We start from the raw sequence: 16,376 nt of genomic DNA, 5'->3' as shown, positions 1-16,376 counted from the left end.
GGTGCAGAGTCCCCCCAGCAGTGCCCAGATGCAGGAGGGGTGTGTGCAGAGTCCTCCCAGCAGTGCCCAGACACAGGAGGGGTGTGTGCAGAGTCCTCCCAGCAGTGCCCAGACACAGGAGGGGTGGGTGCCTATCACTCCCAGCAGTGCCCAGACACAGGAGGGGTGGGTGCCTATCACTCCCAGTAGTGCCCAGACACAGGAGGGGTGTGTCAAGAGTCCTCCCAGCAGTGCCCAGACACAGGAGGGGTGGGTGCAGAGTCCTCCCAGCAGTGCCCAGACACAGGAGGGGTGTGTGCAGAGTCCTCCCAGCAGTGCCCAGACATAGGAGGGGTGGGTGCAGAGTCCTCCCAGCAGTGCCCAGACATAGGAGGGGTGGGTGCAGAGTCCTCCCAGCAGTGCCCAGACACAGGAGGGGTGGGTGCCTATCACTCCCAGCAGTGCCCAGACGCTGGAGGGGTGTGCAGAGTCCTCCCAACAGTCCCCAGCCACAGGAGGGGTGTGTGCAGAGTCCCCCCAGCAGTGCCCATGGAAAGAAAAAGGGTGGAGTACCCACAGATCCAATGGCCACAATTGTCAGTCAGGTGCACAAAGACCCTGCAGTACATGTAACACATGTGTGCGAGGCTGGGAGTACACACATGCATACTGCCTAAAAGGGAACATGTCCACATGAAGTCATGTCAACAGACTACATACACAAGTACAGTGATCACCAAGGATGCCACGAATGATGCAGGTGGAGACATCGCTCTGCATGCATGGCCAAAGTTGAAGGGGTTCGTCACACACCCAGCCAATGTAGACACAGCTCAGCACAACATATTGGAAAAACCCTGCAGGGAAGATGTCAGGGTACACAGAGGAAGGAACACACCTTGGGACAATTTCACCATGCAGTAACTGCTTACATGAACAAAGAAACTTAGCTAACACCTTGTGATGGCACACAGATACCAGGGTCCCCCCTATGACCAGCACACTACTACATTTCCCACACACCCAACACATGATCACCACCCAAAATCATGTAGCAGCCCCACCAACAGCAATACCAGAAAAGCAGTAGTGTTCTAAGGAAAAAAAATGGCTTTATTCAGCATGATCAAAAAATGTTTGTTTGGATAAAGTTCAATATTTACAAAGCCCATAGGGCAGTCAATAAGTCACAGCTGGATGGGGGACACAGTGGGACGCGTGTCCCCTAGCTTGCCTGCACAGTTCAGACCACCCTGTCTTCCACAGGGGGGGCATCATGTGGGGGGAAGGACCAGGCACCGCAGGGACAGGAGGGGCAAGGGCAGGCATTGTGGGTGCAGGGACGGAGGACTCCACCACAGGGGGTGGGGCAGCACCAAAGGAGGTGGTGAGGATGGCGCTGCACACGTCAGCAAGGTCCCCCAGCGTCTCCCCTGCACCCGAAGGAACCACAGGCCCCAAGGAGGGGGGGCGGAGGAATGGGTCACAGCGCCACTGGGGGAGGGTGTGGACAGGGGGGGGGCACTCAACTACCCTGACCGGGGAATCCTTTGTCCGCTTGCGGGGTGGTGTCACTGTTGGGCTCAGGAACAGAGCAGCCATGAAGGAATCTTTGCTGGATTCGTGGCCAGGAGAGCTGAGGGGAGTGGATTTGGAGGGAGTGGATTTTGCGGAATGCGGACTCCCACTCTGGCTGCGTGACTTACGTTTGCCCCCCGACCCAGTGGGTGTGCCTACCTCACCCTGTGTGTGCGTGCCAGGAGGTGTGCGCTTGCCCTGCCCTGCTGGTGTGGTGCCTGTGTCTGGTGGGGTGCGTGCATGCTGACGTCTGGGTGTACGTGGGACAGGCATGGGAGTGGGAAGTGTGGATGGGGCAGGGGTAGGGGGTGGGACGTAGAGCTGCAGGAGACCCACTGCTGCAGTCAGTGTCGAGTCTATGGACCTCAGCCAGTTGCGTTGGTCTGACTGCGCGGCTGAAATGCCCTCCAAGTATGCCTCCATCTGGTCGAGCACTCGGCTGTGGCCATGGAGGACATTAAGCGTCGCAGTCTGACCAACACGCAACTGCCGCAGGATGTCCACAGACTCGGCATTGGTGGCAGCAGTGGAGACAGGGGCAGGGGGTGCGGTGCCTGGCAAGAAGGAGACACGTGGTGACCGAGCACGGCGGGAAGGGACACGAGCAAGTGGGAGGCCGGTGATCGGAATGGAGGGGGCGGGTAGTGATGGAGTGCTGGTGTCAGCTGTGGGACCAGCCTCCGCCCCCTCGGAGTGCTCAGCCTCGGACCCGTCTGCGTCATAGTCGGTGGTGGTTTGACTGGACAGGTCCTCCGCTGCACTCCCGTCAGCCTCCGTGCCACTTGATGTGCCAGACAACTCTGCACTGATGGCACTGGTGCTCGCTCCCTCCTCACGGTCCGTGCCAGTGTCTCCCTCGGTGTCCCCCGACGATGCTGTGGGCAAGGTGAAGAGACAGGAAATAATCAGACACCTGTATACATATGTCACATGAGTCAAATCCACATAGGTCACAGTGCATAGCCTGAAAAGCAACATGAGTAACATCTACAATACAAGGTACATATGTAGGCCCTGCAACACACAGTTGGTTGACCCACCATGCCACTGACCAACTATGGAGAGCATGACACAAAAGCAAATAACATGAGATGGATTTGGACAGAGGAGCCAGGCACTGGGGACAATCCAGCACAGCATCTGCAGCACACAGCGTTGGCGTAAAAAGGGATGAGCACGAACCATGTCTATTAACTGTAGGCACATGCTGCAAAGGTAATACTTAAAAACATGCCCAACATTAATGGGTCACTGCACCTTGAGTGTATGTCCAGACAAACATCACACACTGGCCAGACCTAGCAAGGAGACTTCAGGTTTAGACATGTAGGCCTTGCCCGCACCAACCACCCCCTACATGAGACAATTTATTGAGACACAGGAAGCACTTACATCTCTTAGTCTGGAATAAAAACACATGGCCTGCAAGAAATCCTGATTGGACACAAAATACCCCTGGTGCGCCGGTACTAATACATCATCTACAAATGGCCATCATCAGATCATTTTACCAAGACACACAGGCACTGGCCCCCGTGAGTATGAACAAGGGACATTTGGTCAGCCTGTACAGTGGACACATGTAGCAGAGTTTACGTAAATACAAATGGTGCCAGGGTACAATGGCACAGAGCACAACCTATGCTGTAGACACAGAGATTGTCGACACTTTTGGATTACACACATGATACCTAGGAATAGATGCCCCAGGGGACAGTAGTGGCCACACTACTCCATGGTCCTGAATGGTAATGACTGCAACACAAGCCACCATCCCTGCACTCTGCATATCTCACACTCATGCACATCATGTCACAGGCCACAAAATAGGACATGCATGCTGTAAAGCAATACACTTTAGAGACACACTCCTATGTCTGGACTCAGCATCAGTGACAACTGACATGGACCCCACAAGTACTGAACTGGACAGGGCACAGGCAAGGTCCCAAAACCTGTTACACACCACCCCCACACATGAAGCTGCAAGCAGTGGGCACATTGATAAACTGGCAGCCTAGATAACCTTGTGCAAGTGTGACTACACACAGACCAGGGTACACATGGCAAGGAGGGGAAGGGAGGAAGGACAGCACCGCTACACTTTGGGGACCAGGAACTGCACTGCACATGTAAACCCTGGCAGTGTATCCATGCAACTGTGCACTTACAAATGCTGGTGACACACAACAAACACACATGTACCTACCCCCATCCTGCTGCTGCTTTTCCCGTAAGCGCCTGTCCATGTCAGGGAAGACGACCGCCAGCACTCTTGTGGATGTGGGTCAGACGGCGGCGCCCATGGTTCTTTTGGCTCACAGGTGAGTCCCCCAGCAGGACCCGTGCGATCCTCCGCGTCCAGCACCGGATATCCTGTCAGCGTTTCGTCACCTGGGCTAGGCGCCGCTTCCGACCATCTGTCTTCCTCACGGCACTGACGGCGTCCTTCCAGATCTGCTCCTTGGCACAGGCGCCTACCTGTGAGGATGAAAAAGTGAGACAACATCAATACACCTGCGACATGTCACAGAGACACACATTAGAACAATTTGGCTGGTTGTAACAGGGCATAGAATGCATCTAACTCATTACACCTGTGTCATAGGGACATTTTCCTCTGTGGAAGGCAAAATGCACTAGGTGGCATTGTGGAGTACACAGGTGGCATGAGGGGTACGACACAATCAATCATCCAGACTAGACTGGGGGGTGTCACAGGGGTGGGGCTGGCCCATCACCGCAGACACACAGCACTGCTCCCTGCTCACATCAGATGGGCAGGGTATATCCATCCCACATGCAGCTGGGGTGCTACACTCCACATATGCACTCACCCACATGACAGGGGACTTACACACACACACCAATGTCCAGGGGACAAACACATCATTTGTACACTCTCAGCACATGTACACTAAACAAACACACATCTGTGGGTACTGCCACCTGTCACACTGGGGGGACCACAGATTCACATAAGGACTGTAGTAACAACATTCCCAGGAGGATTAGACAGGCAGAATGTGTAATGCCACATGCAGTGATTGTCACAGTACACACAATGCAAGTGAGGAGAGCAGACATGCACTACAGCATGCTCTGTCTGGGAGACATTAGTCATTCCCCCACCCGGGACCCACCCTAAAGTACATTGCATGTGTGTTACACCTGGACACAATGGCAGAAGTCACAGTCACAAAAAAGGGGCACAGTCTTTGCTAGTGGACTCAGCACTCACCTGAACCCCTGGTCGACCATACAGCATGGGGTACTGTGGGAGGATCACATCCAGCAGGGCTTGGTTCTCCTCCTGGGTGAAAGGCTGGGCCCTCTCCACAGACCTGGACATGGTGCCAGAGGATTCACGAGCAGCAGCAGTGTTGTTGAATCAAAGGATGTGCAGGCAAGTGCTCTCTCATGGGACCTGGCTGCCTTATATCTGCCTTGCTGCCCTGTTTCATTCACAGGAGTACAGAGTGATTGGTCACTCACATTTGCATCCTATGTTTCCTCCAATCCCTTTAAACCTACCACAGTCAGTGGCTTTGCTTTTTTTTATTGAGCATGATGTCATCTCAACAACCACTTAGATTCTTCCAAACCGACTTTAGCTGGCCACCTGATGAAAAAAATTCAAACTTTAAACTCGGTCTCCATGACAACCAGCATGCATGTAGGGCTTTATACTTGTCCCTCGTGTGTCCCCTATGTAATTTGGACATTCACACACAGGTACGGTGAGTTCCAGGGCCCTAGGGCCCCCAAATGCATAGAAACGGCCCGTACACGCGCGTGTACGGGGCATATCACTATGGGTACGCATACGCGAGCAAAGCCATAGGGAAACGGCCCGTACACGCGTGTGTACGGGGCATATCAATATGGGTACACATACGCGAGCAAAGCCATAGTGAAACGGCCTGTACACGCGCGTGTACGAGCCGTTTCACTATGGCTTTGCTCGCGTATGCGTACCCATAGTGATACGCCCCGTACACACGCGTGTACGGGCCGTTTCACTATGGCTTTGCTCGCGTATGCGTACCCATATTGATACGCCCCGTACACACGCGTGTACGCTCCGTATCACTATGGGTAGGCCTACGGCAGCACTCCCATAGTGATGGGGAACGTCCACACGCCCTCAGAGCGCATGTACGGTGCATTTCACACCTGACAGTGGTGACAGGCAGCACACAGAAAGGAATAGAGCTGACATACTTTTCCAAGGCTGGACATCAAGGCATTGTCTGTGCAGTACTACATGTGTGGGGCACAGGTGTGTCAGGCTGTAATGTGGCACATGACTCCTGAGTTGTGAAGGCAATAGATGTATGATGAGATGTGTACAGATGTCATGTGTGATGGTGGACTATGTGCCAGACATCCCCTTCACTCCTTTGACATGTGTGCATGTAGTACAGAACACTTGTGAAAAGCGTCACTGCCATGGCACAGTCAACAACACACGCAACTGTCCCCTGATGCCAGCTACAGGGGTTTTCACACCTGACATGTGACTACCCGCGTTGCACGATGTGACTATGTCATGTATGTGTCGTGTGTTCCCATTAGCTTGCTGTAGGTGTTTGGTCAAATGCATCAGCAGTTGCTGCAACCAACATGTGTCTGTGTGTAGATGGCCATGGCACAGTGTTACGCATACCAGGCCACATGTGGAATCCGACGTAAGGTGTGTATGTATGCATCGACACGGAGCTTCAAAAAAAGGACATATCTGCATACTCTCAATGTATGTGTGATCATTCTTGAAATGTAATCCTTCATGGCAAGGTGTGTGGTCTGTCCTTTTTCTATTACATGTGACCTGTGCCTCTAGTGTTCCGCAACCTGTCTGTACAATGAACATCCTTCCTCTGCACATATTTGGATGTCTGTAACTCCTGTAATGCGTCTGCCTGCTCACTTACACTGGCCCACAGCTAGTGTCATGGCATGGCATGATGAGGTTGAGAATAAACGTTTGGAGCTGTCTCTTGGTAGGAGTGTCACATGGCTGGCATACGTGTCCAGGGCATATTGCACAGACCTGACTCTGTATGTAGCATATGTGTATTGCCTGTTGACCATGTGCTCAGTACATTGACATTGGTGGTGTACTGTACTCACTCTTCGTTGTCCCTTCTAATCCACTGCAGGGCTCCGCCTCTCCCTCGAGCAATTCCGGACTTGGCTGACATGCGGGAAAATGACTGTATACGCCGCTACCGCTTCCCCCAACGTTTGATTGTGGACTTGACGACACGGCTGGCAGTACACCTCCAACCGCTACACAGGTATCCTGGTGCACTGACACCCAAGATGAAGGTGATGGCAGCCCTACATTTCTTGGCCATGGGTACCTTTCAACATACCATTGCCCATGTGGGTGGGATGTCCCAAACCATGTTCAGCCGTGTACTGCATGATTTTCTAGAGGCCATGTTGGAGCACCTTGTTGAGTTCATTAAATTCCCAACTCCTGAACAGTTGACAGCTGTCAAGCGTGAGTTCTATGCCCTGGGAGGGATGCCCCATGTCATTGGGTCCATAGATGGAACACATGTGGCTTTGGTACCACCACAGGCACAGGAGGTAGCCTTCCGTAACCGCAAGCATTACCACTCCATTAATGCCCTTGCGGTGTGTCTTGCCAACATGGTGATTTCACATGTCTGTGCTCGTTTCCCAGGATCAACACACGATGCGTACATCATGAGGCGTAGCAGGGTGCCTGAAATGATGCTGCGCAACGAACGGGCATGTATTGTTAGTGGGTATACTCTGCCAGTCCTGTATTTAACCTCATCTTCCTGTCTTACTGCTTCTCCTGACCCACTCTTGTCCATGATGTTTCCATGTAGGGGACGCTGGCTATCCCAACATGCCATGGCTGATCACGCCTCTCCGCAACCCCAGCACGGCTGCCGATCACCGCTACAACAACGCCCATGGGCGGACCAGGCGAGTGATAGAGAGGACGTTTGGCCTCCTGAAGAGCCGATTCCGTTGCCTCCACAAGACCGGTGGCGCACTCCCATATGCACCGGTGAAGGTCTGCAAGATATTCCTCGTGTGCTGCATGCTGCACAACATGGCAGTGGAGAAAGCTGTGCCACTTATCCTGGATCCAGATGAGCAGGACCATCCACCCGTGGAGGATGAAGGGCTTGGGCACGAGGCAAGTGATGTGGAGGAGGAGGATGCGGTAGAGGACATGCGGAGTCGGCTCATACGCGACTTCTTTGCTTAGTGGTGAGTTCCAGTGTCTGAGTGTGCACGCATTTGGCTGTGTGTGGCATGTGTTGCAATGTGTGTGTCCATCTGCATGTCTTTAAATTTATTGAAGCAGCCCTGGGTGTCCTGGAGTATTCTTTGACTTCTGAAGAATTGGCGATTGGATTTACAAGGGTTGCTGGGCCCTATCCGGGAGCGCCGTGCATTGAAACTTCCGGTTTGAGACGGGTGATATAAAAATATATATACACATACACCTATAACATATAGGCGTCGATTCCGATCCTGGAGAAACCGGGTACGAACCGTCGGATGGAGCATTTTCTCCGCCCGACCCGGTGAAAAAACTTCACAAAAATGCAAGTACGATTCGTATGGAAACACCATTTCCGTACGAATCGTACAAAACACCGACCGACGAAAAAAAACATACGAATGTGATCCGGGAATGCTCCGACGTGACGTCGGGACGCCTTCAGGCTGCGTTTCACGAACCAGGAAGTACGATCCGCACCGACGTCACCCAGCACGGATTATATTTTCCGGCTGCCAAAAACTGCCGGGAAATCAGGACGACGCGCACAAGGAGCACCTGTACGCGATGGACAGCCATGGACCCAAACCTACGTGTCATCCCAGCCCTCTTAGCAGTCCACCTGCTCTACAGGAACCGCCGCAGATGCCGCAGAAGGTCAGAACAATACCCAGGGGCAAAGGGGGGGCAGGGGCAGGACACAAAACCCCCACCCAAGTCACAATTCATACATGCCCTGAACATACCTGACCTTCAGGGCCTGGTCACTTCGAAGGGGTGGGGGCGTGTCCAGCAACGGAAGTGGATGTAGACGTGAACTGGCAACACAACAAGTCCGGTACGTACCGTACCCACACCTTAAGAGCGTGGGTACGAGTCGTACCACGCCCACCCCCACGTCACCCCAATAATGGCGGTACGGCCCGTACCCACGTTCCAAAGGCTTGGGTACGGGCCGTACCCCCACCCTTGTATGTACGGCGTGTATCAACACCCCACCCGTGGATGTACGGACCATACCCACATCCGCGTACGTATGGAGCGTACCCCCACCCCAACAGTGTATGTATGGATCGTACCCCCACCCCAACAGTGTATGTATGGACCGTACCCACACCCGCGTACGTATGGAGCGTACCCCCACCCCAACAGTGTATGTATGGAGCGTTCCCCCACCCCAACAGTGTATGTACGGACCGTACCCACATCTGCGTACGTATGGAGCGTACCCCCACCCCAACAGTGTATGTATGGAGCGTACCCCCACCCCAACAGTGTATGTACGGACCGTACCCACATCCGCGTACGTATGGAGCGTACCCCCACCCCAACAGTGTATGTATGGCGCGTACCCCCACCCCAACAGTGTATGTACGGACCGTACCCACATCTGCGTACGTATGGAGCGTACCCCCACCCCAACAGTGTATGTATGGAGCGTACCCCCAACCCAACAGTGTATGGACGGACCGTACCCACACCCGCGTACGTATGGAGCGTACCCCCACCCCAACAGTGTATGTATGCAGCGTACCCCCACTCCATACCAACACCCGTGTATGCATGAAGCGTACCCAGACCCACGTATGTTCGGAGCATACCCCCACCCGTGTATGTACGGACCGTACCCACACCCTCGTACGTATGGAGCGTACATGGCCAGACACAGGAGGGGTGGGTGCAGAGTCCTCCCAGCAGTGCCCAGACACAGGAGGGGTGGGTGCAGAGTCCTCTCAGCAGTGCCCAGAGATAGGAGGGGTGGGTGCAGAGTACTCCCAGCAGTGCCCAGACATAGGAGGGGTGTGTGCAGAGTCCACCCAGCAGTGCCCAGACACAGGAGGGGTGGGTGCCTATCACTCCCAGCAGTGCCCAGACACAGGAGGGGTGTGTGCAGAGTCCTCCCAGCAGTGCCCAGAAACAGGAGGGATGGGTGCAGAGTCCTCCCAGCAGTGCCCAGGCACAGGAGGGGTGGGTGCAGAGTCCTCCCAGCAGTGCCCAGACACAGGAGGGGTGGGTGCAGAGTCCTCCCAGCAGTGCCCAGACACAGGAGGGGTGGGTGCCCATCACTCCCAGCAGTGCCCAGACACAGGAGGGGTGTGTGCAGAGTCCTCCCAGCAGTGCCCAGACACAGGAGGGGTGGGTGCAGAGTCCTCCCAGCAGTGCCCAGACACAGGAGGGGTGGGTGCCTATCACTCCCAGCAGTGCCCAGACACAGGAGGGGTGTGTGTAGAGTCCTCCCAGCAGTGCCCAGACACAGGAGGGGTGGGTGCAGAGTCCTCCCAGCAGTGCCCAGACACAGGAGGGGTGGGTGCAGAGTCCTCCCAGCAGTGCCCAGATACAGGAGGGGTGTGTGCAGAGTCCTCCCAGCAGTGCCCAGACACAGGAGGGGTGGGTGCAGAGTCCTCCCAGCAGTGCCCAGACGCAGGAGGGGTGGGTGCAGAGTCCCCCCAGCAGTGCCCAGATGCAGGAGGGGTGTGTGCAGAGTCCTCCCAGCAGTGCCCAGACACAGGAGGGGTGTGTGCAGAGTCCTCCCAGCAGTGCCCAGACACAGGAGGGGTGGGTGCCTATCACTCCCAGCAGTCCCCAGACACAGGAGGGGTGGGTGCCTATCACTCCCAGTAGTGCCCAGACACAGGAGGGGTGTGTCAAGAGTCCTCCCAGCAGTGCCCAGACACAGGAGGGGTGGGTGCAGAGTCCTCCCAGCAGTGCCCAGACACAGGAGGGGTGTGTGCAGAGTCCTCCCAGCAGTGCCCAGACATAGGAGGGGTGGGTGCAGAGTCCTCCCAGCAGTGCCCAGACATAGGAGGGGTGTGTGCAGAGTCCTCCCAGCAGTGCCCAGACACAGGAGGGGTGGGTGCCTATCACTCCCAGCAGTGCCCAGACGCTGGAGGGGTGTGCAGAGTCCTCCCAGCAGTCCCCAGCCACAGGAGGGGTGTGTGCAGAGTCCCCCCAGCAGTGCCCATGGAAAGAAAAAGGGTGGAGTACCCACAGATCCAATGGCCACAATTGTCAGTCAGGTGCACAAAGACCCTGCAGTACATGTAACACATGTGTGCGAGGCTGGGAGTACACACATGCATACTGCCTAAAAGGGAACATGTCCACATGAAGTCATGTCAACAGACTACATACACAAGTACAGTGATCACCAAGGATGCCACGAATGATGCAGGTGGAGACATCGCTCTGCATGCATGGCCAAAGTTGAAGGGGTTCGTCACACACCCAGCCAATGTAGATACAGCTCAGCACAACATATTGGAAAAACCCTGCAGGGAAGATGTCAGGGTACACAGAGGAAGGAACACACCTTGGGACAATTTCACCATGCAGTAACTGCTTACATGAACAAAGAAACTTAGCTAACACCTTGTGATGGCACACAGATACCAGGGTCCCCCCTATGACCAGCACACTACTACATTTCCCACACACCCAACACATGATCACCACCCAAAATCATGTAGCAGCCCCACCAACAGCAATACCAGAAAAGTAGTAGTGTTCTAAGGGAAAAAAAATGGCTTTATTCAGCATGATCAAAAAATGTTTGTTTGGATAAAGTTCAATATTTACAAAGCCCATAGGGCAGTCAATAAGTCACAGCTGGATGGGGGACACAGTGGGACGCGTGTCCCCTAGCTTGCCTGCACAGTTCAGACCACCCTGTCTTCCACAGGGGGGGCATCATGTGGGGGGAAGGACCAGGCACCGCAGGGACAGGAGGGGCAAGGGCAGGCGTTGTGGGTGCAGGGACGGAGGACTCCACCACAGGGGGTGGGGCAGCGCCAAAGGAGGTGGTGAGGATGGCGCTGCACACGTCAGCAAGGTCCCCCAGCGTCTCCCCTGCACCCGAAGGAACCACAGGCCCCAAGGAGGGGGGGGGCGGAGGAATGGGTCACAGCGCCACTGGGGGAGGGTATGGACAGGGGGGGGCACTCAACTACCCTGACTGGGGAATCCTTTGCCCGCTTGCGGGGTGGTGTCACTGTTGGGCTCAGGGACAGAGCAGCCATGAAGGAATCTTTGCTGGATTCGTGGCCAGGAGAGCTGAGGGGAGTGGATTTGGAGGGAGTGGATTTTGCGGAATGCGGACTCCCACTCTGGCTGCGTGACTTACGTTTGCCCCCCGACCCAGTGGGTGTGCCTACCTCACCCTGTGTGTGCGTGCCAGGAGGTGTGCGCTTGCCCTGCCCTGCTGGTGTGGTGCCTGTGTCTGGTGGGGTGCGTGCATGCTGACGTCTGGGTGTACGTGGGACAGGCATGGGAGTGGGAAGTGTGGATGGGGCAGGGGTAGGGGGTGGGACGTAGAGCTGCAGGAGACCCACTGCTGCAGTCAGTGTCGAGTCTATGGACCTCAGCCAGTTGCGTTGGTCAGACTGCGCGGCTGAAATGCCCTCCAAGTATGCCTCCATCTGGTCGAGCACTCGGCTGTGGCCATGGAGGACATTAAGCGTCGCAGTCTGACCAACACGCAACTGCCGCAGGATGTCCACAGACTCGGCATTGGTGGCAGCAGTGGAGACAGGGGCAGGGGGTGCGGTGCCTGGCAAGAAGGAGACACGTGGTGACCGAGCACGGCGGGAAGGGACACGAGCAAGTGGGAGGCCGGTGATCGGAATGGAGGGGGCGGGTAGTGATGGAGTGCTGGTGTCAGCTGTGGGACCAGCCTCCGCCCCCTCGGAGTGCTCAGCCTCGGACCCGTCTGCGTCATAGTCGGTGGTGGTTTGACTGGACAGGTCCTCCGCTGCACTCCCGTCGGCCTCCGTGCCACTTGATGTGCCAGACAACTCTGCACTGATGTCACTGGTGCTCGCTCCCTCCTCACGGTCCGTGCCAGTGTCTCCCTCGGTGTCCCCCGACGATGCTGTGGGCAAGGTGAAGAGACAGGAAATAATCAGACACCTGTATACATATGTCACATGAGTCAAATCCACATAGGTCACAGTGCATAGCCTGAAAAGCAACATGAGTAACATCTACAATACAAGGTACATATGTAGGCCCTGCAACACACAGTTGGTTGACCCACCATGCCACTGACCAACTATGGAGAGCATGACACAAAAGCAAATAACATGAGATGGATTTGGACAGAGGAGCCAGGCACTGGGGACAATCCAGCACAGCATCTGCAGCACACAGCGTTGGCGTAAAAAGGGATGAGCACGAACCATGTCTATTAACTGTAGGCACATGCTGCAAAGGTAATACTTAAAAACATGCCCAACATTAATGGGTCACTGCACCTTGAGTGTATGTCCAGACAAACATCACACACTGGCCAGACCTAGCAAGGAGACTTCAGGTTTAGACATGTAGGCCTTGCCCGCACCAACCACCCCCTACATGAGACAATTTATTGAGACACAGGAAGCACTTACATCTCTTAGTCTGGAATAAAAACACATGGCCTGCAAGAAATCCTGATTGGACACAAAATACCCCTGGTGCGCCGGTACTAATACATCATCTACAAATGGCCATCATCAGATCATTTTACCAAGACACACAGGCACTGGCCCCCGTGAGTATGAACAAGGGACATTTGGTCAGCCTGTACAGTGGACACATGTAGCAGAGTTTACGTAAATACAAATGGTGCCAGGGTACAATGGCACAGAGCACAACCTATGCTGTAGACACAGAGATTGTCGACACTTTTGGATTACACACATGATACCTAGGAATAGATGCCCCAGGGGACAGTAGTGGCCACACTACTCCATGGTCCTGAATGGTAATGACTGCAACACAAGCCACCATCCCTGCACTCTGCATATCTCACACTCATGCACATCATGTCACAGGCCACAAAATAGGACATGCATGCTGTAAAGCAATACACTTTAGAGACACACTCCTATGTCTGGACTCAGCATCAGTGACAACTGACATGGACCCCACAAGTACTGAACTGGACAGGGCACAGGCAAGGTCCCAAAACCTGTTACACACCACCCCCACACATGAAGCTGCAAGCAGTGGGCACATTGATAAACTGGCAGCCTAGATAACCTTGTGCAAGTGTGACTACACACAGACCAGGGTACACATGGCAAGGAGGGGAAGGGAGGAAGGACAGCACCGCTACACTTTGGGGACCAGGAACTGCACTGCACTTGTAAACCCTGGCAGTGTATCCATGCAACTGTGCACTTACAAATGCTGGTGACACACAACAAACACACATGTACCTACCCCCATCCTGCTGCTGCTTTTCCCGTAAGCGCCTGTCCATGTCAGGGAAGACGACCGCCAGCACTCTTGTGGATGTGGGTCAGACGGCGGCGCCCATGGTTCTTTTGGCTCACAGGTGAGTCCCCCAGCAGGACCCGTGCGATCCTCCGCGTCCAGCACCGGATATCCTGTCAGCGTTTCCTCACCTGGGCTAGGCGTCGCTTCCGACCATCTGTCTTCCTCACGGCACTGACGGCGTCCTTCCAGATCTGCTCCTTGGCACATGCGCCTACCTGTGAGGATGAAAAAGTGAGACAACATCAATACACCTGCGACATGTCACAGAGACACACATTAGAACAATTTGGCTGGTTGTAACAGGGCATAGAATGCATCTAACTCATTACACCTGTGTCATAGGGACATTTTCCTCTGTGGAAGGCAAAATGCACTAGGTGGCATTGTGGAGTACACAGGTGGCATGAGGGGTACGACACAATCAATCATCCAGACTAGACTGGGGGGTGTCACAGGGGTGGGGCTGGCCCATCACCGCAGACACACAGCACTGCTCCCTGCTCACATCAGATGGGCAGGGTATATCCATCCCACATGCAGCTGGGGTGCTACACTCCACATATGCACTCACCCACATGACAGGGGACTTACACACACACACCAATGTCCAGGGGACAAACACATCATTTGTACACTCTCAGCACATGTACACTAAACAAACACACATCTGTGGGTACTGCCACCTGTCACACTGGGGGGACCACAGATTCACATAAGGACTGTAGTAACAACATTCCCAGGAGGATTAGACAGGCAGAATGTGTAATGCCACATGCAGTGATTGTCACAGTACACACAATGCAAGTGAGGAGAGCAGACATGCACTACAGCATGCTCTGGCTGGGAGACATTAGTCATTCCCCCACCTGGGACCCACCCTACAGTACATTGCATGTGTGTTACACCTGGACACAATGGCAGAAGTCACAGTCACAAAAAAGGGGCACAGTCTTTGCTAGTGGACTCAGCACTCACCTGAACCCCTGGTCGACCATACAGCATGGGGTACTGTGGGAGGATCACATCCAGCAGGGCTTGGTTCTCCTCCTGGGTGAAAGGCTGGGCCCTCTCCACAGACCTGGACATGGTGCCAGAGGATTCACGAGCAGCAGCAGTGTTGTTGAATCAAAGGATGTGCAGGCAAGTGCTCTCTCATGGGACCTGGCTGCCTTATATCTGCCTTGCTGCCCTGTTTCATTCACAGGAGTACAGAGTGATTGGTCACTCACATTTGCATCCTATGTTTCCTCCAATCCCTTTAAACCTACCACAGTCAGTGGCTTTGCTTTTTTTTTATTGAGCATGATGTCATCTCAACAACCACTTTGCAACAAAGTAGATTCTTCCAAACCGACTTTAGCTGGCCACCTGATGAAAAAAATTCAAACTTTAAACTCGGTCTCCATGACAACCAGCATGCATGTAGGGCTTTATACTTGTCCCTCGTGTGTCCCCTATGTAATTTGGACATTCACACACAGGTACGGTGAGTTCCAGGGCCCTAGGGCACCCCAAATGCATAGAAACGGCCCGTACACGCGCGTGTACGGGGCATATCACTATGGGTACGCATACGCGAGCAAAGCCATAGGGAAACGGCCCGTACACGCGTGCGTACGGGGCATATCAATATGGGTACGCATACGCGAGCAAAGCCATAGTGAAACGGCCTGTACACGCGCGTGTACGAGCCGTTTCACTATGGCTTTGCTCGCGTATGCGTACCCATAGTGATACGCCCCGTACACACGCGTGTACGGGCCGTTTCACTATGGCTTTGCTCGCGTATGCGTACCCATATTGATACGCCCCGTACACACGCGTGTACGCTCCGTATCACTATGGGTAGGCCTACGGCAGCACTCCCATAGTGATGGGGAACGTCCACACGCCCTCAGAGCGCATGTACGGTGCATTTCATACCTGACAGTGGTGACAGGCAGCACACAGAAAGGAATAGAGCTGACATACTTTTCCAAGGCTGGACATCAAGGCATTGTCTGTGCAGTACTACATGTGTGGGGCACAGGTGTGTCAGGCTGTAATGTGGCACATGACTCCTGAGTTGTGAAGGCAATAGATGTATGATGAGATGTGTACAGATGTCATGTGTGATGGTGGACTATGTGCCAGACATCCCCTTCACTCCTTTGACATGTGTGCATGTAGTACAGAACACTTGTGAAAAGCGTCACTGCCATGGCACAGTCAACAACACACGCAACTGTCCCCTGATGCCAGCTACAGGGGTTTTCACACCTGACATGTGACTACCCGCGTTGCACGA

This window comes from Triturus cristatus, chromosome 6 (assembly GCF_964204655.1).
Source record: "Triturus cristatus chromosome 6, aTriCri1.1, whole genome shotgun sequence".
In the NCBI taxonomy this organism is placed as follows: domain Eukaryota; kingdom Metazoa; phylum Chordata; class Amphibia; order Caudata; family Salamandridae; genus Triturus; species Triturus cristatus.
Note: the sequence above shows the minus strand (reverse complement) of the source record.